This window comes from Schistocerca gregaria, chromosome 7 (assembly GCF_023897955.1).
Source record: "Schistocerca gregaria isolate iqSchGreg1 chromosome 7, iqSchGreg1.2, whole genome shotgun sequence".
Lineage (NCBI taxonomy): Eukaryota > Metazoa > Arthropoda > Insecta > Orthoptera > Acrididae > Schistocerca > Schistocerca gregaria.
This window is the reverse complement of record NC_064926.1, coordinates 444,947,929-444,974,879: the sequence shown is the minus strand read 5'-3', so window position 1 is coordinate 444,974,879 and position 26,951 is coordinate 444,947,929.

Sequence of the window (26,951 nt, the reverse complement as noted above, 5' to 3'; positions counted from 1 at the left end):
ACCGGTTTCCCGAAGGCGTTGCTCCAGGCGACGAAATACGTTCTCAACCGTGTGGTGCCTTTGAAGGTACCGTGAAGCATATGCGGGAGCAGTTCATTATCGATGCACCCTGCACCAAGACCATGTCCCAATATTCCTCGTTTGTGCACTCCATCGAGAAGCCGCCATACATGTAGCTACTGTAGTGCACAGTGCTGTGAGTAGATACACGCATGTCGTTTAATCGATTACATTGGCTTTTTTATATCATAAGATGATGCCCTTCTTACAAATGACGATAGTTGGGGAACGGACCTCTAAGAAATGAAAAATTTACCTCACTTGGATTCGAACTATAGCTCCGTGGTGGATGGTGTTGATATTAGAAAAGTCTGGTCAGTGAGCTACGATGACTGATATAGTAGTGCGGGATTATACATTTTCTGTACATTCTTATGCGCTGCACCATATGACATTGTTACCACATCCCCGTTTACACACATTTTTAAAAATATGCCTTATCTGGTTTTGCTACTTTAACTTTTGTCTTTAATCTGGATGAGGAATCGGGATTTAACTTACCGCTTGAAAATGTTCCATCGCTTGGTATCGGCGGCGCCAAACCATACATAAGGAAAGTAATTTTCGTAGATTTATTACGACAGTATGAATTACATGCCTTTATTGAGGCTGCAGAGCAACGTATACAAGATATATTTTTCACTCACTTGCATGTAACTTTATTCATTGAAGTTCCCTGTCTCCACATAATTTTGACACTTCTGATTTGGTGCTTGGAAAGAAGAAATTTAAAATTTAGTAAATGAAATTGGATACTGAGGAATAGCTGTAGGAAACAACAATAAAGTTTCTACACTTCACCTTAGCGCAATATAATACGACATGGTTAAATGCAATTTATTTATTGGATATTTACGGCTTTGTTATATTCGTATTTGCTATAGTGAATAACAATTTATGATACAACGATATCATTAATTGTTTCATCCTGACATCCATACGGCTATTACTTTTTGGAGGAAGGAAATGTGGGTGTAAATATTTACTTGTTTTTGTTATTCCACTCAGCCACTAATAGAGGGGCTACTTGAGTTGGCGCCTCCCATAGTGTCTTTGGTGATCTGATGCAGAAGCGTTCAAGACTGTAAATAACCCTAAAGCAAGGAACCTATATTTTAACTTTATGTCTTTCCTTCATTTCGGATTCCTTGTGCGAAACTACATCCACCCATAGACAATTCAGTTATTTTTTCCGTTCATGTTCTAATGTTAAGTACAGAAACGCAACAGAAAGACGACGAAAATGCGATATACGCTGGGGAAAAAACGAATCTATCACCATGTCATTCTTACTGAAAATTTTTTTCTTATGCTCTGTATCTCGAAATAAGACATTGCAGTCAGCAGCGGACTCCGTGTCTAAAGCTGCGGTAGACGTGACACAGTGCATTGCCAGTCACGAACGGCTGATTTCATAATTGCGCTTTTGTGCAAAATAGGAAAGAACATCCAACGTGGCAGCAAACATATCGAAGTCATGCATAATCTTCTGTAAGTATGGTGTAGGCAGCTTTCAATGTCTTGCGAAATTATTTGGAGGTTTTAATTTTTGCCGTGAAGAATACATGGGCATACACACACACACACACACACACACACACACACACACACACACCTGCATTGTGTGTGTGTGTGTGTGTGTGTGTGTGTGTGTGTGTGTGTGTGTGTGTATGTGTGGGTGGGTGGGTGGTTAGGAGAGTGTGCGTGTAAAATATGTTAGCTGAGTAACACGATTAGTTCTCAAAAACAGACAACTTCCTACAATCGTTGTGATTAAACGTCGGGATCCAACTACTAAGTGAGTTTCATAACGGAAGTAGTATGTCAAATCCATTACGAATTCGTTTCCTGTTTTCTTCCAGCTAATTATTCAACTTCTTATTGATTTGTGAAAACGGCTGAAGTGTTTACATTAAACATTCCTATTTCATAACACACAACCCGTAAATGAAAACAGTTTAAGTTACACAAAAAAGGGATCTTTTTAAATTTTTCAGTGCTAAATTTCTTGTAACGTCACTCGTTTCTTCCGACAAATGACATCTTTTGTAGCTCATCTCCCTGACGTTTCTTGGTTTTTGCGATTTTTGATAATAGTTCCATGAAAAACTATAGTACAATGATAGTTATTACTATCGTCTGCGATGTGTTTGTAACCTTGTCTTCATTCTGAGTTCGTAGTGTTTCAAGAACAACGCTAATGCAAATAAAATTTTCTAGATAACAGACCATGTCTCGTGCCAGACACACTGATATATTCTGTAACACAACACGATCTACAGTTTTATGAAATTTGTGTTCATTGGTTGTTACAGTTCACTTTACCGACTGTTTTAGGTACAAATGTCTTACTTCTCACTCACACGAAAATATTATTTTTCAGGTACGTCATAGAGTGTTGGTGGTATTTCACGTTTTTCTATATATCCACTTACAAAGCTTCATCAGTATCAAACACTGCAATCTCTCTTACTTCCAACTGTGTTCAGCAGTTTTGACGGCCACATGCGGCCGTGGCTCATAACCGCACAAAATGCAACTGGAGAAGTTATCCATTTGAGCCTCCCTCCACGTTGAGAGACTGCTATGTGTGTGCCAGATTCCATAGCATACTTGCTGGACACGCTCCACAACTTCGTGGCGGTGTGTTACAGGTCGGACAGGTCCATGTGATAGCTTCAGGGACATCTATCTAAATGTAAATGACGATGCGTCAGAACTTTAAATGGAAACCAAACGCCCATATTGTGCAGCGACGACATGGGCACGGGTGACGCAAGATTAAAAAACACAGGTCGTGCTGTGAGGAAATGAATGTGACAAACCAAAATCGCCAAGTTTCAGGTAATGTGTTGACAACTGGGGGTTATTCACATCATCTGTCCAGGAAAGATGAACTCGAATAACGGATAAATGCAACAGACAAAGCCTACCACTTTACTTCAGTGGGATATCGATGCAAGAGAAAACAAACTGTACACATATTTAGGATTACGTTTTTTTTAAGTTGCGTCTTACAGGATAAACTCAACATCGTTGCCTAGAATATTGTAAACCGTCTATAGCGCATACAATTCTGCAGACAGAGTGTAGCTAACACCATGAAGCTGAATATCTGGAAATTACCATGATAAAGTTTGCGTTGGAGAATAGGCGCATTTAATATTATAATTACGTAATATGTAACCTATTATGCTCTGTCGGGCGAGGAAAGAATGGTAATTGTTAGAGACTTATGTTATATATATACTCGAATGTTATCTTGTGAAACTGCAGAACATGAGGTAGATATGGCGCGTGCAGTACTCAAATCTCACTAGAGAATACACTATTGTGACCGATCAAATCACGGCACCAGATTACGAGGACTTAAGGGGGACAATGATTTGGACATACGAGGAAAAGTTTCAAATGTACGTCACAATAAACTAGCATAGCTGTGTTAAATGGAACGGTTTATACTTCTTTACTGTCAAAAATACACTCCTGGAAATTGAAATAATAACACCGTGAATTCATTGTCCCAGGAAGGGGAAACTTTATTGACACATTCCTGGGGTCTGATACATCACATGATCACACTGACAGAACCAAAGGCACATAGACACAGGCAACAGAGCATGCACAATGTCTGCACTAGTACAGTGTATATCCACCTCTCGCAGCAATGCAGGCTGCTATTCTCCCATGGAGACGATCGTTGAGATGCTGGATGTAGTCCTGTGGAACGGCTAGCCATGCCATTTCCACCTGGCGCCTCAGATGGACCAGCGTTCGTGCTGGACGTGCAGACCGCGTGAGACGACACTTCATCCAGTCCCAAACATGCTCAATGGGTGACAGATCCGGAGATCTTGCTGGCCAGGGTAGTTGACTTACACCTTCTAGAGCACGTTGGGTGGCACGGGATACATGCGGACGTGCATTGTCCTGTTGGAACAGCAAGTTCCCTTGCCGGTCTAGGAATGGTAGAACGATGGGTTCGATGACGGTTTGGATGTACCGTGCACTATTCAGTGTCCCCTCGACGATCACCAGAGGTGTGGCCCTGTGTGCCTCTGTCGTATGCAGTCCTGATTGTGGCGCTCACCTGCACGGCGCCAAACACGCGTACGACCATCACTGGCACCAAGGCAGAAGCGACTCTCATCGCTGAAGACGATACGTCTCCATTCGTCCCTCCATTCACGCCTGTCGCGACACCACTGGAGGCGGGCTGCACGATGTTGGGACGTGAGCGGAAGACGGCCTAACGGTGCTGCGCATGCTACCACCATTCGACGGCCAACACCGCGGTTCCTGGTGTGTCCGCTGTGCCGTGCGTGTGATCATTGCTTGTACAGCCCTCTCGCAGTGTCCGGAGCAAGTATGGTGGGTCTGACACACCGGTGTCAATGTGTTCTTTTTTCCATTTCCAGGAGTGTATATACAAATGAAGGAAAATCGAGATAGATTTTATTAATATTGTCATCCGGCCCCTTAAACTCATCTATAGTGAAAACATAGGACCTGCTTGCTGAAAATCTAAGATCTATGGTGCGTGCGATACGTATCACCTTTTGACAAGCGTTTCTGTTCAACTACAAACAGAAAGATTAATGCTTATAATTTCATGGTATAACCAAATTAGGGTAATTGTTTCTGCCTATTTAAATAATATGGTGACCGCATGTGGCGCTTATGGGGTAATACAACAAGTAATCACAAAAACCTCCGTAACGTTTGCAATCAGATGGACGGTATGTGTCATAGACGAAATTGCTTGTGACTTCCTACTTCTATTAGATTTACAAGAACAATTTAGAGTACATGTAAATCCTTAAACACCTCTCAGTTAGAATTTGATGCGGTAGTTCCTAGCAGTCTCCAAACATTTTTCTGACGGTATCTTGCAAGCACATACAACCGCCTTGTAGTTGGATCCTTATCCATAAAGAGCCAGACTAACCATAAAGAGCCAGATTACTTCAGCAGTCCAACGTTGTTGTGACTGACTATCACTAAGTAATTCCTCATTAACCAAGCAAGGAGCTCATCGAAAAACTGTTACTGCACTTATTATTGTTTCACAAAATCTTTGTCAGACTACTGCAGAAATTCCTCTTTTTTTCACAACGAAAAATGCATCAATCGTTTGCGACTTCCAAAGAGGCAGGAATTATTTTATTTTGGAACTGCATCATGCTACGAGAATTACATGAACCACTGAGATTTGGTCTCACCAATACAGATATGGAAGGGTGGGGACAAGTAACATTAATGAAGTTACGGGAGTATCCAATATTGCATTGTGAGAGATGACGTACGTTATGTGTAATGCAAATATCAATAAATATCTTATATCAATTAAGAAACATGCAAAAGAGAAGAAAATTTTCAGAAAATCATGAGGTCATCTTGTACTTATCGATAGAACCTGGATGTTTTTGTGTTAGCTTGCTATTAAATGCGACTATTCTCAGTAAGAAATGCATAACGGAGGATAGTCTTTGCCCAGTAGTTTTCTGGCTTATTCTTTGTATCACTTTCATTATTTTTCCTAATAATCAAATAAAACACGTAGATGAGCCGACCGAATGATGGAATCAGCTTAGAAGGGACTATCGTTTTGCGCCATGACAACAATGTAACTTCATGTGCTGAATAGGAAAGTGAATAGAATTAAACGATGTATTACACACTAGTTTATGAAATGTATTTTCTTACTCACTATCCCCTTAAGTGTAACATCAAATGTATTTGTTGCCAAATACGAGAGTATTGCTAGGAGGAGATCAAATAATCTATTCATAAATTCCATTTCTCAAAAGTAGATAAATTATTTAAATACAGCTAGACACGAGAGAAATTGGAAAAATAGTAGCTAACGGAATGATGAAAATGTACAACAGAAATGTGTCCCTGCTCATAGTAAATGTACATTTTTCGTCGTCTTTCTAAAGGCGAGTTGGTTGAAACTTATGCAAGTAATTTGAGATTACACCTTTTGAACTGGCAGTGTTTTCCGAAGCCGTCGTGTCTACAGCTGGCCCTTAGAAGTTGCAGAAAATTCTCACGCACATGTTTCATCTTCCACAGTACGTTATGTAATCAAAAGCATCAAGACATCTGGCTGGAAATGACTTACAAGTTCGTGGCTTCCTACATCGGTAATGCTGGAATTCAGTATGATTTTGGCCCGCTTTTAGCCTTGATGACTGCTTCCACTCTCGCAGGCATACACCCCTCCCCCCAGGGGGTCCACAACCCTTTTGTGGATACGTGCATGGCGAGCACGGTGCCCCGAGCTAGTTCAGTTCTCCTTCCTTTCCGGGTTGCCTTATCCTCATTCCCCATCCTTCCTCGTCCCCAATCCATTCGCCCCTCTCACCTCCCCTTGTTTTTCTCCACCCTTAGGCTTTCTTCCTCTCTTGCTCTTTCCCTACGTTCACTCTTCTCCTTGCTTTCATGCCCTTACTTCTATCTCTGCCTCATTCTCCTTGCCCTATTTTCCTTGTCTTCTTTTCCGTGTCTTATTCTCCACGTCGCCGTTTGAGATTCTTTCTCCTATTCCTCTATCCCTCTCTCTCTCTCTTTCCTCTCTTGTTTCGTCCCTGTGCTTGTCTGAAGACCGACCCATGCGTTCTCTTGCGTAGCCAGTGACGGCATTACGCGTAATTTCCCGCCATGGGTAGACAAGTAAGGCACGCATCTACCCCCGCTAATGGCCAGGGCCAGGGAGGGGTGATTGCCTGAGCTGTTACCTTGCGAACGCGCCGATTGGTCACTCCAACCGTTTCTCGGGAGGTGTGACCTGAGGTGTGAACAATCACCTAAAGCGGGAATGCCCTCTGAAAGGGCCCCCGCAAGGAAGGAGAGCGCCATAGGAGACGCAGGCAATCATGGGTGATTCATCCGAAATTGATTTCTGTTTGTCATCTGCCCAAAAAAAAGCTAGGTGAAACTCCTGTTCCGAAAATTCTACCACCAGCACAGAAGTTTCTTGTTGCCACAAGATCTGACAGTCACGATTTCTCAACAGTCAACCCTTTCTCCATTCAGAAGCGTGTAGACGCGATTGCAGGATCAGTGAAATCTTTTACTCCGTTGGACAACGGTACCTTGCTGTTGGAGACAGAGAGCACCTTCCAGGCCCAAAACTTACTTCGAGCCACTCTCTTACACACATTTCCTGTACGGGTGGAGGCCCACCGCACCTTGAATTCGTCGCGTGGCTTGGTGTATACCCGGTCACTCGACGGACTAACTGATGAGGAGATTCTGTCTTTCCTCCCTGATCAGGAAGTGACGGCCGTCCATTGGGTCGTGTAAAGGGTCGACAATGACCTCATACCGACCCGAACCATATTCATGACATTCGACAATGTGCAACTGCCTTCAGGAATTAAGGTGGGTTATGAGATCGTTTATGTTTGACCGTATGTACCCAGCCCTACAAGGTGTTACCAATGTGAGCAGTTTAACCATATGCGGCAGTCTTGTTCAAGTGCGGCTAAACGCGTTACCTGTGTCAGGGACGCCCATGAGAGCGACTGTTCACCTCCATCCTCTCGTTGGATCAACTGCCTCCTCTCGTGACTGTCCCGTCTACAACGATGAGAAAAGTATGCTGGAAATTCGAGTGAAAGAGAAGGTGTCGAACTCGGCTGCTCGCAAGTTATTCAATAGAAGAAAGCCCACTGTTCTTCCAGCACGTAAATTCAGTACCGTTCTCGCCTCTCGGCCTATCAGGGAGGCAGCTACACAGACATTCGATGTAACATTTAGCGTTTGAGTCCTCAGATGGGCCAGTGCTAGGGTCCCCCGATCAACATCTCGTCTCCTTCCCACCAACCCTAAGGCTCAAACATCATCATCTGCTACTGCTAAGACGAGGACCTCTAAATTAGATCCTTGGACCTTCAAAAAAGAACCACATGCGAAGATTTGTTGCGTACACCGACTTCATAGCCATCAACTGTTCTTTCGACAACAAGTATTTCTTCAAAAATGGCTCATAGAAAAAAGAGTTGTCCATCTCCGCCGAGGCGCGTTTCTTCTCCTTCGCCACCCGTCGGTTGCCGTCCGCGACCATTTTAAGTTTCGCCAGGCCGCACCGCTGGTAGCCGATCAGCTGGCGGAAGAAGCTGCCCCTCCTCACCAGCTCAGGAAGGTGGCAGACGCAACTGTTGAGTTGATGGACCAACACTCACCACCTATCGATTGCAGCAGCATTGCTCCCTCGATGCCAGGCCCTCAGCGGCCATCGAGGTGAGCATTTCTTGTTTCTTCTTTTCCTTTTCGTTTTCGTAATGGCACTTCTTCAATGGAATATTCGCGGGATTCGGTCCAACCGAGAGGAACTAAAATTGCTCCTTCGAATGCTCTGCCCACTTGTCGTAGGTCTCCAAGAAACGAAGTTACGCCCATGCGATCGTACTGACCTGGCACGCTATACCTCCGTGCGTTTTGACCTACCCTTGTGGCAGGTATTTCGGCTCATGGAGGGGTCATGTTGCTGGTTCGGGATGATGTCCACTACGATCCAGTCACATTGTACACAGATCTGCAGGCAGTTGCCGTCCGAATTACTCTCCCCACTTTTACATTTTCAATTTGTACTGTTTACACTCCATAATCTTTTGCCTTTACTAGGGCAGACATGATACAACTGATTGCTCAGCTTCCTATACCATTTCTCTTGATTGGAGACATTCATGCTCACCATCCCCTTTGGGGCTCTTCAGTATACTGCCCGAGAGGCCCCCCCTTGGCAGACCTTTTCAACCACCTCAATCTAGTCTGCTTAAATACCGGTGCACCTGCCTTCCTTTCGGACGCAATTCATACCTATTCCCACTTGGCCCTCTCAGTATCCACTATCCAACTTGCACTGTCTGACACATACTCGAGCAACCATTTCCCTTGCGTAATCCATCTCCTGCATCACACTCCTCCTCCACGTTCCACTAGCTGGAACATCTCCAAAGCCGACTGGGGGGACTTTTCACCTCCCTGGCGACCTTCCATGATCAACACTTCTCCAGTTGCGATAGCCAGGTCGCATATCTCATGGACGTTACTCTCTCTGCTGCTGAATATTACATCCCTTGCACTTCCTCTTCTCCACGTCGAGTCCCAGACCCCTGGTGGACCACAGCATGCAGCGACGCTATTCTTGGTCGTCGTCGTGCTTTCCGCATCGTTCAACGCCACCCTAAGTTGGCGAACCGTATCAGTTACAAACGACTCCGTTCAAAATTTCGTCGTGTTATCAAAGAAAGCAAAAAGGATTGCTGGGTGACTTTCACCATCCCATTCAACAGTTTTACTCCTTCTTCGGTTGTCTGGGGTGGTCTGCGCCGGCTGTCTGGCACCAAGGCCCACTCCCCGATTTCTGGCCTGACTGTAGCGAATGAAGTCCTGAGGATGTCTTCGGCCGCTTTTTCGCGGAGGTTTCGAGCTCTGCCCATTACCACTCTGCCTTCCTCCCACGAAAACAAGCAGAGGAGGCATGGCCACCTTCTTTCCGGTCTTTGAATCGTGAAAGTCACAATGCCACCTTCACCATGCGGGATCTCGAAAGTGCACTCGCCCGTTCCCGATCCTCTGCTCCGGGACCCGATGGTATTCATATTCAGATGCTAAAGAACCTTTCTCCTGCCGGTGAAGTATTTCTTCCTCGCGACCCTAACACGCTGACGTGTAGCTATTGTTGTTCCCTTAACCATACCAGTAAAGGACAAACACCTTCCTTCCAGTTATCACCCCTTCTCCCGTACCAGCTGCGTTTGCAAGGTGATGGAATACATGACCAATTCTCGATTAGTTTGGCTCCTTGAATCTGCACGCCTCCTTACCAATGTCCAATGTGGCTTTCGTAGGCGCCGCTGTGCCATTGACCACCTAGTTACCTTGTCGACCTTCATTATGAACAACTCTTTGCGTTAGCGCCAGACGGTGGCTGTGTTCTTCGATTTGGAGAAGGCTTGCTATAGCTGTTGGAGGGCGGGCATGCTCCGCACCATGCACACTTGGGGCCTTCATGGTCTCCTCCATCTTTTTATTTATGCATTTTTAATCGATCGAATGTTCAGGGTACGTATGGGTTCTGTTTTGTCAGATGCCTTTCTCCAGGAGAATGGGGTGACCCAGGGCTCCGTTTGGAGAGTGGACCTTTTTGCCACTGCTATAGATCCAGTAATGGACTGACTTTCAGCTGACATTACAGGCTCCCTTTTCGTGGACGACTTTACGATCTATTGCAGCGCTGCCTTCAGAGTTGTCTAGGCCGTCTATATTCCTGGAGTGTCGCTAACGGTCTGTATTAACCTCTGGCGCTACATACAGTTTCTTCCACCATCCTTACAGCGCGGTACCATTGCTCTACCATTCGTGGAGAAAACAAAATTTTTAGGTCTTACTTTTGACAGGAAACTTTGCTGGTCTCCACATGTGTCTTACTTGGCTGCTCATTTTACCTGTTCCTTAAATCCACATGTGTCTTACTTGGCTGCTCGGTGAACCCGTTCCTTAAATGTCCTCCGTGCTCTCAGCGGTACGTCATGGGTAGCAGATCGCATGGTCCTGCTTCGCTTATGTCGGTTCATTGTCCGATCAAAGCTGGATTATGGGAGCTTTGTCTTTGGCCCAGCCGTCCATCTTACGCCGGCTAAACTCTATCCACCATCGGGGGTTACGTCTGGCGACTGGAGCATTTTACACAAGCCCTGTTGAGAGTCTGCATGCCGAAGCTGCCGAATTACCGCTAAACTACCAGCGCGATATGTTGCTTTGTCGGTTCGCCTGCCGGCTAATGTCAATTCCCGACCACCCATCATATTTCTCCTTCTTTGACGATTCTCTCGACCGCCAATATGGGATGTATGTCTCTGCCCTGTTACATCCTGGAATTCACTTTCATCGCCTGCTTCAGCAACTTGATTGTACCCTCCCTACGAGTGGGTGAAAGCCGGACGCCACCTTGGCACCAGGCGTTCACCTTGAACCCAGCTCGCTGCCAAAGGAGAGGGCTATGTACTCGATATACCGCTCGAGGTTTGTCGAGCCTCGTTCGACGCTCGCTACTAACGTCTTTATTTACACAGATGGCTCCAAGACTACTGCTGGCGTCAGATGTGCCTTTGTCGTTGGGGATGATACCTTTCAATACAAGTTCCTTGACCAGTGTTCAAGCTTTATAGCTGAGCTTTTTTCTCTTAATCAGGCTGTTCAGTATATCCGCCGCCATCGCCATTCTCCCTATGCCATCTGCTCTGATTCTTTGAGTGCCATTCAGAGTCTCCGTGACCCATATTTGGACCACCCTCTCTTGCAACGAATTCAACGGTCCCTTCAGTCGCTAGCTGATACCGGCGCTCTTGTCCTTTTTCCATGGATTCCTGGACATGTTTGTGTCCCTGGGAACGAAGCTGCTGATGCTGCGGCCAAGGCTTCTGTCCTCCTGCCTTGGACAGCTTCCTTTTGTGTCCCATCAACTAATGTTAGTGGGGTTCTTTGTCAGCGCGTTTCATCATTGTGGCATGAGGCTTGGTCCTCTCTCCATGAAAAGAAGTTTAGGGCCATCAAACCGATCTCGACGGCTTGGACGACCTCCACACACCCTTCCCGGCGAGAGGAGGTCATTTTGGCCAGGTTGCGCATTGGGCATTACCGATTCATCCACTGCTACCTGTTGTCCAGTGACCCTGCCCCGCAGTGCCCCTGTGGTCATCCATTGACGGTGCGCCATGTTTTATTGCCCTGTCCCCTTTTTGTTCACTCTCGTGTTGTCCTGTGTCTGCTGTCTACCTAACAGGAACTTTTATCTGATGACGCTCGAGCAGCTGCTCGTACCCTCAGTTTTATCGCATTGACAGATTTGTCCAAAAAAGATCTAACTCTTTCATTTTGTTTATCTGCGTCTTAGTAAGTACTTTCTGTTGCGTTTATTTCCTACGCTATTAGTGCACTAACGTTTGTGACTGGGCGCTAATGACCTTAGTAGCTCAGCGCCCTAAAGAATACAAAAAAATTCGCAGGCATACGTTCAGTCAGGTGCTGGAAGGGTTCTTGGGGTATGACAGCCCACTCTTCACGAAGTGCTGCACTGAGGAGAGGTACTGAAGTCGATCGGTAAGGCGTAGCACCAAGTCCAGGAGTTCTATAGGATTCAAGTCAGTACTCGTTGCAGGCCAGTCCATTACTGGGATGTTATTGTCGTGTAACCACTCCGCCACAAGCCTTGTATTGTGAAAAGGTGCTCGATCGTGTTGAAAGATGCAATCACCATCCCCGAATTGTTCTTCGACAGTGTGTGCTGATGGTGTCACGCAAAACCACAAGGGGTGCAACCCCTCTCCACGAAAATCCAGTACACAACGTAACACTACCGCCTGCGAATGTTACTGTTGGCACAACACACGCTGGCACATGACATTCACCGTGCATTCGCTGCACCCACATCCTGCCATTGGATCGTCACATTGTGTACCGTGATTCGTCACTACACACAGCGTTTTTCCACTGTTCAATCATCCAGTGTTTACGCTCCTTAAACCAAGCGAGACATCGTTTGGCATTTACCGGCGTGACATGTGACTTATGAGCAACCGCTTGACCACTAAATCCAAGTTTTCTCACCACCCGCTTAACTGTCATAGTACTTGCAGTGGATCATGATGTAGTTTTGAATTCCTGTGTGATGGTCTGGGTAGATGTCTGCATATTACACATTACGACCCTCTTCAACTGTCGGCGTTCTCTGTCAGTCAACAGACGAGGTCGGCTGTACGCTTTTGTACTGTACGTATGTCTTCACGATTCTGCTTTACTATCACATCGGAAACAAGTGAAACTAGAGGTGTTTGGGAGTGTGGAACTCTCGCGTACAGACGAATGACACAAGTGACAGCAAATCACCTGACCACTTTCGAAGTCCGAGAGTTCCGCGGGGCGCCCTATTCTGCTCTCTTACGATGACTACTGAGGTCGCTGATATGGAGTACCTGGCAGTAGTTTGCAGCACAATTCACCTAATATGAAAAACGTATGTTTTCGGGGGTGTCCTGATACTTTTGATCTAAAAGTCTATGTAATTCCACCCACGGAAACTCTTTTAAGTTCCTCTGCATCTTATTGCAAATACTTTCAGTGACTCTTAAACTGTTTAATAAATTAATTACATGCTCGTTAGTAACGGACTATTACAATGTGATGCACCGTCACTATATGAATGTCCATGGCGACTGCACTAATAATCTCACACTCTTTAACACCTGTGAGGTAAGCCAAAGTTCTGCCTGCAACTACTGTCAGTGACAGTTAATCCTAATGCTACTTATTCGCGGTTTATAACAAGCAAAACTTTTCAAATATGTTGTACTGTTACGAGACGTCCGTACATAAATGGCCTGAAGTTGTAGTTTTGAGCACACCATGTCGGTAACCATATCTCTTGCCTCACCTTAACCAAATATTGCAGTCATACACTAATGCTTTTGCAGTATCTATTCGCTACCGGCTCATTCCTACCTAGGTCTACTAGCAGAGATGTGAAACGCTCACACATTCACACGCATGCACGGACGCACACACACACACACACACACACACACACACACACACACACACACACACACACACACACACACACAGCTGCATTGGAATGACAAGTACAAATTTAAAATCGGAAGGGCTTATGTATATATAACTTTGTTACAGTGAGTCCACATTCTCCTTGATTAAAGCAGGTGGTTGTTCTGTATTATAGTGTGCTGTGCATAACCTGTACATTCATACGAGGTGCACCAGATAAAATTTCAAAATAACTGGACGTATATTCTCCATATACTGTCTTTATCGGAACAATAGACTTGTGCCTGGTGCAATATTTCTCTCATATAAAATACCGCTCGATCACTCGGTAGGTGGTAGAGTGCAATACATAATATTTTTGGCGAATAGCTTTTAATTTACTCTTCCACTCCATAGACATATACTGCAGAACATTGTCAAGCTGTAGGGTTTTAGTTGTAAATATATCTCCTACACGCCGGCCGCGGTGGTCTCGCGGTTCTAGGCGCGCAGTCCGGAACCGTGCGACTGCTACGGTCGCAGGATCGAATCCTGCCTCGGGCATGGATGTGTGTGATGTCCTTAGGTTAGTTAGGTTTAAGTAGTTCTAAGTTCTAGGGGACTGATGACCACAGCATTTGAGTCCCATAGTGCTCAGAGCCATTTCTCTCGTACACATCGATCAACTTTTGCTGCAACACTTTACCCACCTGCTCTGTTCAATATAGCATTAAGGACTTAGTAAAACATGGCACTGTCGCAGCCTCCTGTAGCTCTAGACAACGGTCCTAACAAATACACAGCTACTAGCTGTAATGGTTCACATGACAGAATGTTCTGTACATATCCTTGAAGTGTATTGTTTACGCATCTCAACAATTGACGTTGATACACTGTTTTTCTCTCCTCCTTATATTATCGAAAATGACGGTATCCCTCGACTTTTCCAAACGCTTCTGTGCACCAAAATGAGCGTGACTGATAAGAGTGTGATCAGTTAATGTATTAATACACTTCTTGGACCAAAAAATGTTTCCTTCTGAAGCTTCCTCCCTTATTCTCCTAAGACAATTTATTTCTGAATAAGGTAATGTTCCGCTTTTTTTAAAACTTCTACGTGTATTTTATCTCATACCCGTTTCGAATAAGGATTATCGTCTACCGACTTGTTTCATGTCCTTACCTTCTAAATCTCTCTTCCTGAACACTAACTTCAATTCACACAATTCTGTATTTCACTTTTGATACAAAGCTGAAGCGTCACTTTTCGTAACCGAGTCAATAACTCTGATGCATTTCTCAGTCTCTACTGAAATGAAGAATGTAATTGTACACTGCAGAATCTCAGTTAATTCACAGCTTACTCACAGTTTCCTGATGCCACAGCTTGATGTCCATTTCTTCGTAGTTGTTTGTCGTGACTCCCCGTTGACTTATCCATTGATTTCTTGATAAGTATTTTGCCTCGAAACTCTAGTTTCTTCCTCTCTCGTTTGTCCCAAACTTCACTGCATGTGATCCCTCATTACCGCTGAATTTTAGGAATCAGATTCATTCTAGAAAATTTAGTGTTTTATTATAACAACGTGTAAACATAATTTTTTTAAAAATTTCTGTCTTATACCTATCGCCACAAGCTTATGAAGTGACCTCTGTCCCGATACAGTACTTTTCTTCTCCTTTTAAAATCATCTGACATTCACCACAACCAAAACTGCTTTCATTCTACGAAACTGCCATTTCTTCAACCAATTAATGACACATTCATATTCATCTATCCTGATGAGACCGCGTTCAAGCTCGTACTAACTCCTTTCACTTGTCACTCTCTCAATAACAAAGATTTAGTGGAGACGAACTTTTTCCATCAGACCAAAGGACATATAGCCAGTTAAATTTACTTCTAGTAACACAAGAAATTCATATTATACATTAAATTTCATACACATTAACAATCAGACTAAATCAAACAATTACAAATTAAAAGATAGAAATATTGCAATCTTTATTGTGCAAGTAGCGAAATATTAAAATGGCGTTAAAGTGCTGTCATGGTGTGACGAGTGATGGATAATAAGGTAAAATCATATATAAGATTCATCTCAACGAAGGGCTAAATAAATATATAATAAGGACAGGGAAATGCTCCTACAGGAATTGGCGAGATTCGATATCGAAAACTTCTGTAGTTACCATTGTGAGATTACCATTCATCTACTAGACGATACTAACTGATAATTGAGTAATAGAATAAAATTACATATTCCACTTTGTAATGTTGCCATATCCCGTACTCATTCAAACAGTAGAGAGTGTTAGTATTTCAAAATGCTGTGCAAGGCCGCATGGTGAACAAGTGGCGTGGGAATCTTCGCGCACTGTGTAAACTGCCTTTGTCTGTACCAATCCCTCTAAAATTATTTGAAAAACAGATTGATCTACATTTTTCTGTCTACTAGCCGTGTAATAACTTGCATCTGTACAGTTTAATGTATTGTTTGTGTACATACGAGATTCGAATGGACGAAAATTAAAGGGTAGATTTAGGCTGAAGTGGGAAGTTTACTCTTGTTAGAAAACTGTATATAGCTTAGAGTTCAACGTACAGGTTCCACTGAGAGTTCACTAACAACAGTGCTCTTGGTCCAAGTGCCAGCAGATATTGCTAGGGTGTTTACAGTCTAGTGATCGGGAACATCACTTTCTCTTTCCGTCCTAAATCTGTACCTACGTATGAGGGTTGGAACTTAAATAGCGGCAACTATTTATTGACAACCGATACAAAAGAGTTACATGTTTGCACCTGGTACGGTCCTTCAAAGTAGTCACCATCGTTGTGCAGAGACCGTGACCAGCGACGTGGAAGACGTAGTATGCCGTTAGCATAGCCTGTTCCGTTGGTGTTGCGAACTGAGCGGTCGACTGCCTGTCGAACCTCTTGAAAGTTCTGAAGCGAGTGCCACGAAGTGGTTCCTTCATCTTCGGAATCAAATCTAAGAACCAAGGACTTAAGTCCGGGAAGTATGGTGGATGGTACAGTACTACCCAGTCCCATCGACCCAACAGAGCAGCCACAGCTTGCGCTGTACGCAACCGCGCATTGTCGTGCAAAATGGTGGGTGGGTTACGCAGACAGTGTCTCCGCGTCTTTCGCAAAGCTGGTCGTATGTGATGCTCCAAAAACTAGCAGTAATACTGCGCACTGGCGGATTTCCGTGGAGGGACGTAAGGCGTTAGGAAAACACCATCACCGTCGTACACGAGAGTCACCGTAACTTTCACCATACTGGGGCTCTGACGCACTTTCAACTTTTGCGGCGCCCCATTGGAAATTTGTGGTAGGATCTTATGGGACCAAACTGCTGAGGTCGTCGGTCCCTAAGCTTTCACACCACTTAATCTAACATAAACTAATTTACACTTAGGACGACACACACACATCCATGCCCGAGGGACGACTTGAACTCCGACGGGGGAGCCGTGCGAACAATGGCAAGGCGCCCAAGACCACGCAGCTACCCCGCGCGGCTGCGGCGACCCCTAATGACGCCATTCATTGGATTGACGTTTCAGTTTTGGCTCTGCGATGTGGCTCATGTCTCATCCAGTGTTACGATAAGGCGTAAGAAAGCCTCTCCTACGCGGTCACAGCGCTCCAAGTCCGTCTGAGCAGCGTCGTAACGCATCCATTTCTGCATTTCCGTCAAGTCATGCGGAACCCGTCGTGATGAAATTTTTCGCATGCCCAGGGCTTCCTTCAGGATGCGAAGAACAGTCGTATACGCTTATTCAGTTTCATCGACGAGCTCACGAATCGTATGGCGTCGATCACTGTTCACTAACGCGGCAACTGCATGCACTTCTTCTTCAAAGACGCTAGGACAACCTGCCCGATGCATTTCTGTTACAGTTTGCCGAGCTTCATTGCAGGCTTTTAACCAACGTGCCACTGTTCAGTACGGCAATGCCGATTCCCCGCACGTCTCTTGAAGACCTTGATGACACAGTCTAGCTGTATGACCTGTGGCACATTCAATCTTGATCCAACTCCGTTGTTCCTGTTTCGGAAACACTGTGACACCGTTACGTTGGACCGCTCGCTCACAAGTGACTGTGTTTCCCTCGAATGTGCGCACGCCGGTGACGTGGGACCGCCGAGTCCATTTGCTCAGAGATAAGGTAGGGATGTCAGCAACGTGTGGTATCAGCGACAATAGTAGATGCCATTGCTTGCTGTCTCCACAGCAGTGTTGCCACTATTTAAGTTCCAACCTATGTATTTTTAGATTAACCACCTTAAGGATTAGATCCACCATACTACAGTGTATTAAGAACGGTGGACTCGAAGCTAGTCGCATAATTAGCTAGTAAATAAAGGTACTCAAATCTGCCCAAAATTGAAATTCTCGACCATAAGACACAGTTTCCAGAAATGTTGGCTTCCATTCTTGAAGTATGTTTACAGCATCACGATATAAAGGCTGACAAGTATGTCACTACACTTTTATTCACAATACTTTTGTCACGCAAAACAAGAAAAGCTTTATATCAGTGTTATGGTTAATGTACATATGAAATGAAAATCGGAGGAAACCGTACTGCTTAACCTACAAACATCTCTAATGAGAAGTCATGTTCATAATTATCTGGCCGAAGCTAGCTGGTTGCAAGTACACGCTACTCTAGCTGACACGCAACTTGCAGAGTTGGCCGGCGCTTCGTCACTGGAACTGACACAGGAACATTGATCGGCTTATGCAGTTAGCGCGGGAGTAACTGAACGATTACCGAGATAAATATTTCCTGCAACAACTCAATCTTATTTTCCGGTTGTTGGGTTTCACTGTCAATGGCGTCCTTCAAACTGTGATTCCATTTTCTCTATATAGCCATAAAAAGTTTGTTAATTTCAAAAGGCGATAGATAGTAACACAAAAGCGTAGGATCTATACCAAAAATGTTATGCCCTGTGCAGAAAAATACGTCAAGTGGATAATATGTTGGTACACATACTTATTTGCTTTCAGCATTACGTAAGAATTTATATGACAAGGTAGTTGTTTCAGAGAAGTATGACTGAGGGTAGATTTGTTCAGGGGACAGTAAAACTAAGAGACAACACATCTTTTTTCCCCCAATGCCATGCTGTGATAATTTCATGTGATAAGTTAAATGGACAGCAGGCTACTCGCGTAAGCGGTTTTAATCCTGATCCGTCACATACCTAGGCTTTGTAATGTACAGTAAAAGATACGATACATTAGATCTGCAATTATGAAAATCGGTTGAGGTATCTAGAAACTGAGCTCGTAGCCGACGTTTATGGTTGTGTTACGAAAACTACACTGAAGGAAATACTGACATTGCCACAGTTGTCAAGCAGCTGTTGAAGATCCAGCTCATATCTCTGGTAAATAGCACTCAGTTTCATCCAACATGCTTGTTATCATTTCATTTACTCCAATATATAGTCATTAAATATAAAGCAGTGTTCATCTTAAATGTAGTGCACTATTGTTCCAAACAGAAATTATGTAGTATTCACTCAGATTGTAGAGCAAAATCTGAGTGAATGCGACACCGTTCTTACTTTATCTCCTGTATATAACTATAAGTCAGAGAACCATGTCTGATGATCTTGTCTTTCATTTTTACTAGTATTTTCAAAAATAATAACATAGAACTTAAATTGATATTAAAATAAGACATCAACCAAATAATTAATGTATTGTCACATTTATTTCACGAAATTCTAAATAATGTGTACTGATTTTTACCTTACGTACTGAATTATGAATTATTTTTATCTTAGGTACCCTGTACTTCCATACTATTCAAAAGACGAGGCCAAAAGGTTTATGTTCTTTCAAGTATTAGCTTTTTAAAGGAATAAAGCAGGAATATTGACTATTTTGTTGTTCTATGTATTTTCAAAAACTGTTTTCTTATAACTCAAATTTTTCTCCTACTCATTTAAGAATATATGATATGCTCTAGCTTTAAATACCTCATATAGTGTGGTTGACTGAGTAGGCAAGCACTGTGTTGTTATAGATTAATTTTTTTTGTAGCTTTAATATTGAATGCTATCGAAGTAGGCAAAAACGTTGAATGTAGGAAATTGTTACTAAAAATTTGGATATTATTTTCTTTTCAATGAGACCCACACTTCAACTTAAAAGAAAGAAACACAATTCCATACCAAAACATTATCATAACAAGGATTTAGCATGACAGAATTTCACAGCATTTAAATCAAGTTATCTTTGAGAAAAATGGAAAAAAACAAAATCCTTCGAATAGAATTTTTAGGTTGCATCTTCTGCAGCCTCATGGGCTCAGCAGAATCAGTACTCTCTCCCTCCCCTTACTTAAAACAGCGTGATTTACAACTAAAAATTTTTCTAACGGAAGGCGTTTTCTCGTCGACTTGAGAGAGCGCAGCCCCCACCGACTGTGCCCAACGGTGGCTACACCTAAGGTAGCCTCAGAGACGACACAGACAAACCAATTGCATTCTACAACTTATTGGGAAACCAAGAAAAGAAAATAGGCAAGTTACGTGCCACTTTGAAGCAGTCTAACCCAAGATAGCAAACATGAAATTAACCGATCCGAGGAATCAATTATTTCGGTAAACATCAGCACAGCTCATTCCTTGGCTCTTACGAGCCAACTTTCAGACAAGTAAGTGAAAATTAATTATGACTAGTCAAAAAATGTTGAAATGTGTGTGAAATCTTACTGGACTTAAGTGCTCAGATCATCAGTCCCTAAGCTTACATACTACGTAATCTAAATTATCCTAAGGACAAACACACACACCCATGCCCGAGGGAGGACTCGAACCTCAGCCAGGACCAGCCGCACCGTCCATGACTGCAGCGCCTAAGACCGTTCGGTTAATCCCGCGTGGCTATGACTAGTCGACTTCTACCATTCCTCTTTACATAACCACAGTGCAAACTGTCTTCATATTAGTATTTAATTAAACAAGTTGTGGAGGCACTGGCGATTAAAAGCCTTAACTAACCTAAGTAACACCGAATGCCAGTAATGTGTAGCAGACAGCTTTGAAATTTACAGTGTTTATAACGACGCCTACCAGAGTGAATATAATTTGAGAATCACAAACAGAACTACAAGTACTTAACGTTTTTCCATTGGCTTTACATTAAACATTTTAAGTAGTATGTGCCTGCCATAACCACAGAAAACTCATTTTTACGGCACCACAGATCACATGAACATTTACAATTAACTGATTTTGATATGGCTAGTAGTATAGAGGTGTAGAACTCCAGCACTGCTGAGATAGAGCACTGCAATCATAGCACGACGAGGTTCCCAACAGAAAAGTGACCTCAACATTTTGGTGTTTCAGAACACACAACGTTTCACGCGCTAAAACGTACACCACGTATAACAGCAGCTGGAGATTTAAAGATTCTGTCTATACTACACGGCCACACTTAGCCTAAATGCCCAAGGACAACAACGGCTTTCACTGCGGACACTGACGATCCCAGTCCCGCTACGCCAACGTGGTCTCGCCGTGCCCACCCACTTAGCTTTCCCGTTCCTCTGCGTCACGCCAAACCAACCATGACCATGCACTGCTCCAAAGCTGACTGCTCGCAACGACCGCCAGAGCCATACCACGCTCGATACAAGAGAGTAAATCCCTCCGACCTCGCTGGACACCGTCCTCTCGCCCTGTCTCATTCCGCTCATTTTAAAGCTTCGCGTGCCCAATCACGCCACGGTAAAGCAAGCTAAGGCGAAGAGCCGACACAAGGCTGGTGCCAGAGATAAAAAAAACAATTCTTAAATTTGGCCTTTACCAATTAAAATATAATCACTGTGTTCATTATTTACAACGCCAACATTTTCTTCATTTTCAGTAATGTGTTTCACCTTGCATTTTGAAGCGTTGCCTGTCGAACTTTTGCGCTTGATCTTACTTTGGTGCGGCTATTTTTTTTCATTTTTAAAACGATTTTCAACTCACTTGCGTTCACTACCGCGAAGTTTAGGAATGCTAATAAACTCCTTAGTTTTTGGCATTTTGCTACGAAAAATCGTTGAAATACACGAATCCCAGTCGATAAGTTTCTAAATGGTTCATATGGCGCTGAGCACTATGGGACTTAACATCTATGGTCATTAGTCCCCTAGAACTTAGAGCTACTTAAACCTAACTAACCTAAGGACAACACACAACACCCAGTCATCATGAGGCAGAGAAAATCCATGACCCTGCCGGGAATCGAACCCGGGAACCAGGGCGCGGGAAGCGAGAACGCTACCGCACGACCAGGACCTGCGGACGATATGTTTATCGAACACATTACAAAAATGAGTTAATATTGAAACATTGACACCAAAATTAAACAACGAGAAGTTTCAGACAAAGTTTCGTGTTTGACATTTTATGACAGTTAGACATTTAAATAATACGAACTTCATGTGACTTAAAAACTTATTTAGATATGAAACTGACAATGTATTATATAGTATATGTCCTTAGAATCAGCATGCAAAACAAAAAATTACTAAATAAATGAAAATTAAAATTGTTTAAGCCTCGTGAGGTCCAAGTCCTCTTAAATAGATTGACGTGAAGAGCTGCGTCAGTGCTTTCTTCTGACTATCGAGTACACCTACACTCCTGAAAATGGAAAAAGAACACATTGACACCGGTGTGTCCGACCCACCATACTTGCTCCAGACACTGCGAGAGGGCTGTACAAGGAATGATCACACGCACGGCACAGCGGACACACCAGGAATCGCGGTGTTGGCTGTCGAGTGGCGCTAGCTGCGCAGCATTTGTGCACCGCCGCCGTCAGTGTCAGCCAGTTTGCCGTGGCATATGGAGCTCCATCGCAGACTTTAACACTGGTAGCATGGCGCGACAGCGTGGACGTGAACCGTATGTGCAGTTGACGGACTTTGAGCGAGGGCGTATAGTGGGCTTGCGGGAGGCCGGGCGGACGTACCGCCGAATTGCTCAACACGTGGGGCGTGAGGTCTCCACAGTACATCGATGTTGTCGCCGGTGGTCGGCGGAAGGTGCACGTGCCCCTCGACCTGGGACCGGACCGCAGCGACGCACGGATGCACGCCAAGACCGTAGGATCCTACGCAGTGCCGTAGGGGACCGCACCGCCACTTCCCAGCAAATCAGGGACACTGTTGCTCCTGGGGTATCGGCGAGGACCATTCGCAACCGTCTCCATGAAGCTGGGCTACGGTCCCGCACACCGTTAGGCCGTCTTCCGCTCACGCCCCAACATCGTGCAGCCCGCCTCCTGTGGTGTCGCTACAGGAGTGAATGGAGGGACGAATGGAGACGTGTCGTCTTCAGCGATGAGAGTCGCTTCTGCCTTCGTGCCGATGATGGTCGCATGCGTGTTTGGTGCCGTGCAGGTGAGCGCCACAATCAGGACTGCATACGACCGAGGCATACAGGGCCAACACCCGGCATCATGGTGTGGGGAGCGATCTCCTACACTGGCCGTACACCTCTGGTGATCGTCGAGGGGACAATGAATAGTGCACGGTACATCCAAACCGTCATCGAACCCATCGTTCTACCATTCCTAGACCGGCAAGGGAACTTGCTGTTCCAACAGGGCAATGCACGTCCGCATGTATCCCGTGCCACCCAACGTGCTCTAGTAGGTGTAAGTCAACTACCCTGGCCAGCAAGATCTCCGGATCTGTCCCCCATTGTGCATGTTTGGGACTGGATGAAGCGTCGTCTCACTCGGTCTGCACGTCCAGCACGAACGCTGGTCCAACTGAGGCCCCAAGTGGAAATGGCATGGCAAGCCGTTCCACAGGACTACATCCAGCATCTCTACGATCGTCTCCATGGGAGAATAGCAGCCTGCGTTGCTGCGAAAGGTGGATATACACTGTACTAGTACCGACATTGTGCATGCTCTGTTGCCTGTGTCTATGTGCCTGTGGTTCTGTCATTGTTATCATGTGATGTATCTGATCCCAAGAATGTGTCAATAAAGTTTCCCCTTCCTGGGACAATGAATTCACGGTGTTCTTATTTCAATTTCCAGGAGTGTACTTTGAAATTCGTGACTCCAGAGATCAGCGGGCCAGACTAATGCGGGACAAACGCTCTGCGCGATATGCTAATGTTACGATGGAGGACGTGCGCTTTCTTATGGATTTGAAGATTTCAGCAACAATTGTAGATCAAGGACACTGATTCATCTACCAGTTGTGTCTGGCAGATGTTGAGAGACTACCACGTCTTAACAATCGCTGCAACCATTTGCTATTATCTTTAATTAATTCTCACGAGTTCAATCCGTATTTACTTATCTATTTACTGTATCACAAAACTTTCATAAATTAGATCATAGCCCATTAAATCATGAATGTAACGGCGAATAATATTATCCAAGACTAACTAATTACAATGATTAAAAATTTTGAATCGAAAAGTAACGCTTCGAGAACCCTGATTTTCACTAAGTTTTACGAATTATGAAGCTGGTGTATGTTATATCACTTTTGCTGACACCATTCGTCCTTTTTCATCTAATATCTCACTCACAAAAATTATCATATAATCTTTTATCCCAAATATTCCTATATCAGATTGCAGACCATGAACTCATGGTATAATAAGTTTTTTGGCGACTGCGTTAGTACTGCTCTCTAAATATAACAGAACCTGCTCTCTCCTGGGCTCTAACTGTAATAGAATCTGCTTGCTGTATTTAGCAGTTGATTCGCGTTTTTTGTATCCACTTCCCTCTTCCACTTCATTCTCACATAAAGTATCTTAGGAAGCTTCAAGATAAATCTCACCAAGTGACCCCACCGTGTAGTCAAGTTCAGCCATATCACTTTCTCCTCCCCAATTAATTTCAGTACCTCTTTAGTAGTTTGATCAGACTTTCTAAACATCAGTGTTCCTCTAAAACACCACATTCCAAAAGCTTCCATTTCATTCTCGTTATTCAAGTTTGCCGACGATATTTCACTTCCACTACACTGCATATTCATTCATGAAACACCTCCTAAGACTAAAAATTTTCTTCAATGTTTGACGTAACACGCGTTGCCATGAAAATGTTCGTGTTGCCATTGTACCTCATCTTTAGTTGTACCTTCAGTTTTCTGTTTCACTGTTGTTCCATGTCCTTCGCTGTCTTTGAAAACATTACGTTGGCATTGGTAAACATCCGTGTTTTAAATTAGTCTCTCTGAACTTTGATCCACTCTTCACATTTCTGTTTGGTTTCTGATGTGTCCTGGATTATCTACATATTGAACGCCGTCGTTACTAAACTACAACACTATCTCACTTCTTCCTCAACCACTGGCTACCATCAACATCTATCGTCACAACTGCAGCCTGGTTTCAGTAAAAGTAGTAGCTAGCCCTTTGCTCCTATCATTTAATTATGTTAGCTGAAAGCGCCCATAACTTTAGCGGATGTCTACCTTCCTATTCCTCATACTCGTATAAAGTATTCTTCTGCAATGCCGTATTGTAGTGAAAATACATCTCGCCAAAATGTGTTTCCTCTGTCGAGCATTTCAACGTGCGCACAGTCTTTGTGTTTTTGAGACAACAACGGCCGCGTCTATAATATTTGGCGAATTGCACTGCTCCCAGCCTTCAATACCAGCAATACTTCCCCATCCATAGTTCTCAGATACTCAGGGACTGTTAAATGAGCACTTAGCTCTTGAGTTTCTGGCGACACAAGTCATTCTGAATTATCTGACCCTTCTCACACACAGACACCACAAATCTCTCCGAAACTGAGGGGAGTCCACAGTGGTCCACAAGTAAATGCGACTGTACAAATACCGACAGTCTGATTTTTAGCAGTTGCGCAACTTATCCTATTACACGAATAGCTGGCAGAGAGAAATCGATCGCCGAGACACATGAGTGTAAGGACTGAGGGAGGTCTCCGTAAAAGGCTAAAGCGACTGGCCCCCTCTATCGAGGCAATGCCTGCTTTCATTGATTTTTCCTGAGGCTCTTGCTCTTAGCAAGAGAATAACCGTACAAAAAATTCAATAATAATAACAACAGAAATGATACTGATATAATAATAATAATAATAATAATAATAATAATAATAATACCAATAATAATAATATAATGGGAGGGACTAACATAGTTTTCTGTAATATACGAACGCCTAATTCTTATACACTTGGTGGTATAAGACATTTTTAATAGACGTTCTGCTGCTGATATCTCAATACACCATCAGCAACTCTGTCACCTGAAGTTGACCTTCCTGTGCGTTTAACACTTTGTATCACTCTACCCAGTAATAAAGAGCAATCATAACTCGCTCAAAACGACCTTCTGGGCGTTATGAATCTATTTCTCCATCTTTGGCATCAGAAGCCATTGAAACATATATATCATTAGCCGACACAGTAACTTTCGGTACAGAGAAGCGTGCCTTCAACATGACAGTTTCACACATAAGAAATCCTGTTGACAAAAAAATGGATCAAATGGCTCTGAGCACTATGGGACTTAACTTCTGAGGCCATCAGTCCCCTACAATTAAGAACTACTTAAACCTAACTAACCTAAGGACATCACACACATCCATGCCCGAGGCAGGATTCAAACCTGCGACTGTAGCGGTCGCGCGGTTCCAGACTGTAGCAACTATAACTGCTCGGCCACTTCAGCCGGCCTGTTCACAAAAGACAAATTAATAAAAGCAATAAAAGCACAATATTGACAATAAATTATGCATTAAAAATACTGAAGGAATCGAAGGACTTAATTCTATTACCTACTTCAATGAAACTTAACTCATTATTGGATTAGATTACTCTTTCATGGACATCCTTAATTAAATTATTTTCTTCAGAAAAACTTGATAACGAGTGCTTTCCATATGTTAGTATGTGTGAATCGTTGTAATAAACAAATAAAATTCTAGTTGATGGCAAATGTCCAGTTACATGAAATGTATTTTGAAACACACTAGACATATCAAATAGTTTACATAATAAATCAAAATGTGTGGCATTGAAGATTAATCGACTATTGTAAATATGACATCAAGGGTGGAGTTAAATGAGAAAATTATACCTTCAGAACATCGCTTAAGAAATGGATGATTTGTTAAAACTCTAGATCAATCATCTCTTTGGGGATGATTCATAAACAATTATTTCTCACATCTGTATACTCTACTCTCTAATAATACTGCCGATTCAGGGCAAATTAACTTATGACCACACTTACATATGCAAATCATTTTCATTTAGGGACACAGAATAACTTCGGTCCTTGCAGATTAGTAGATAAGCAT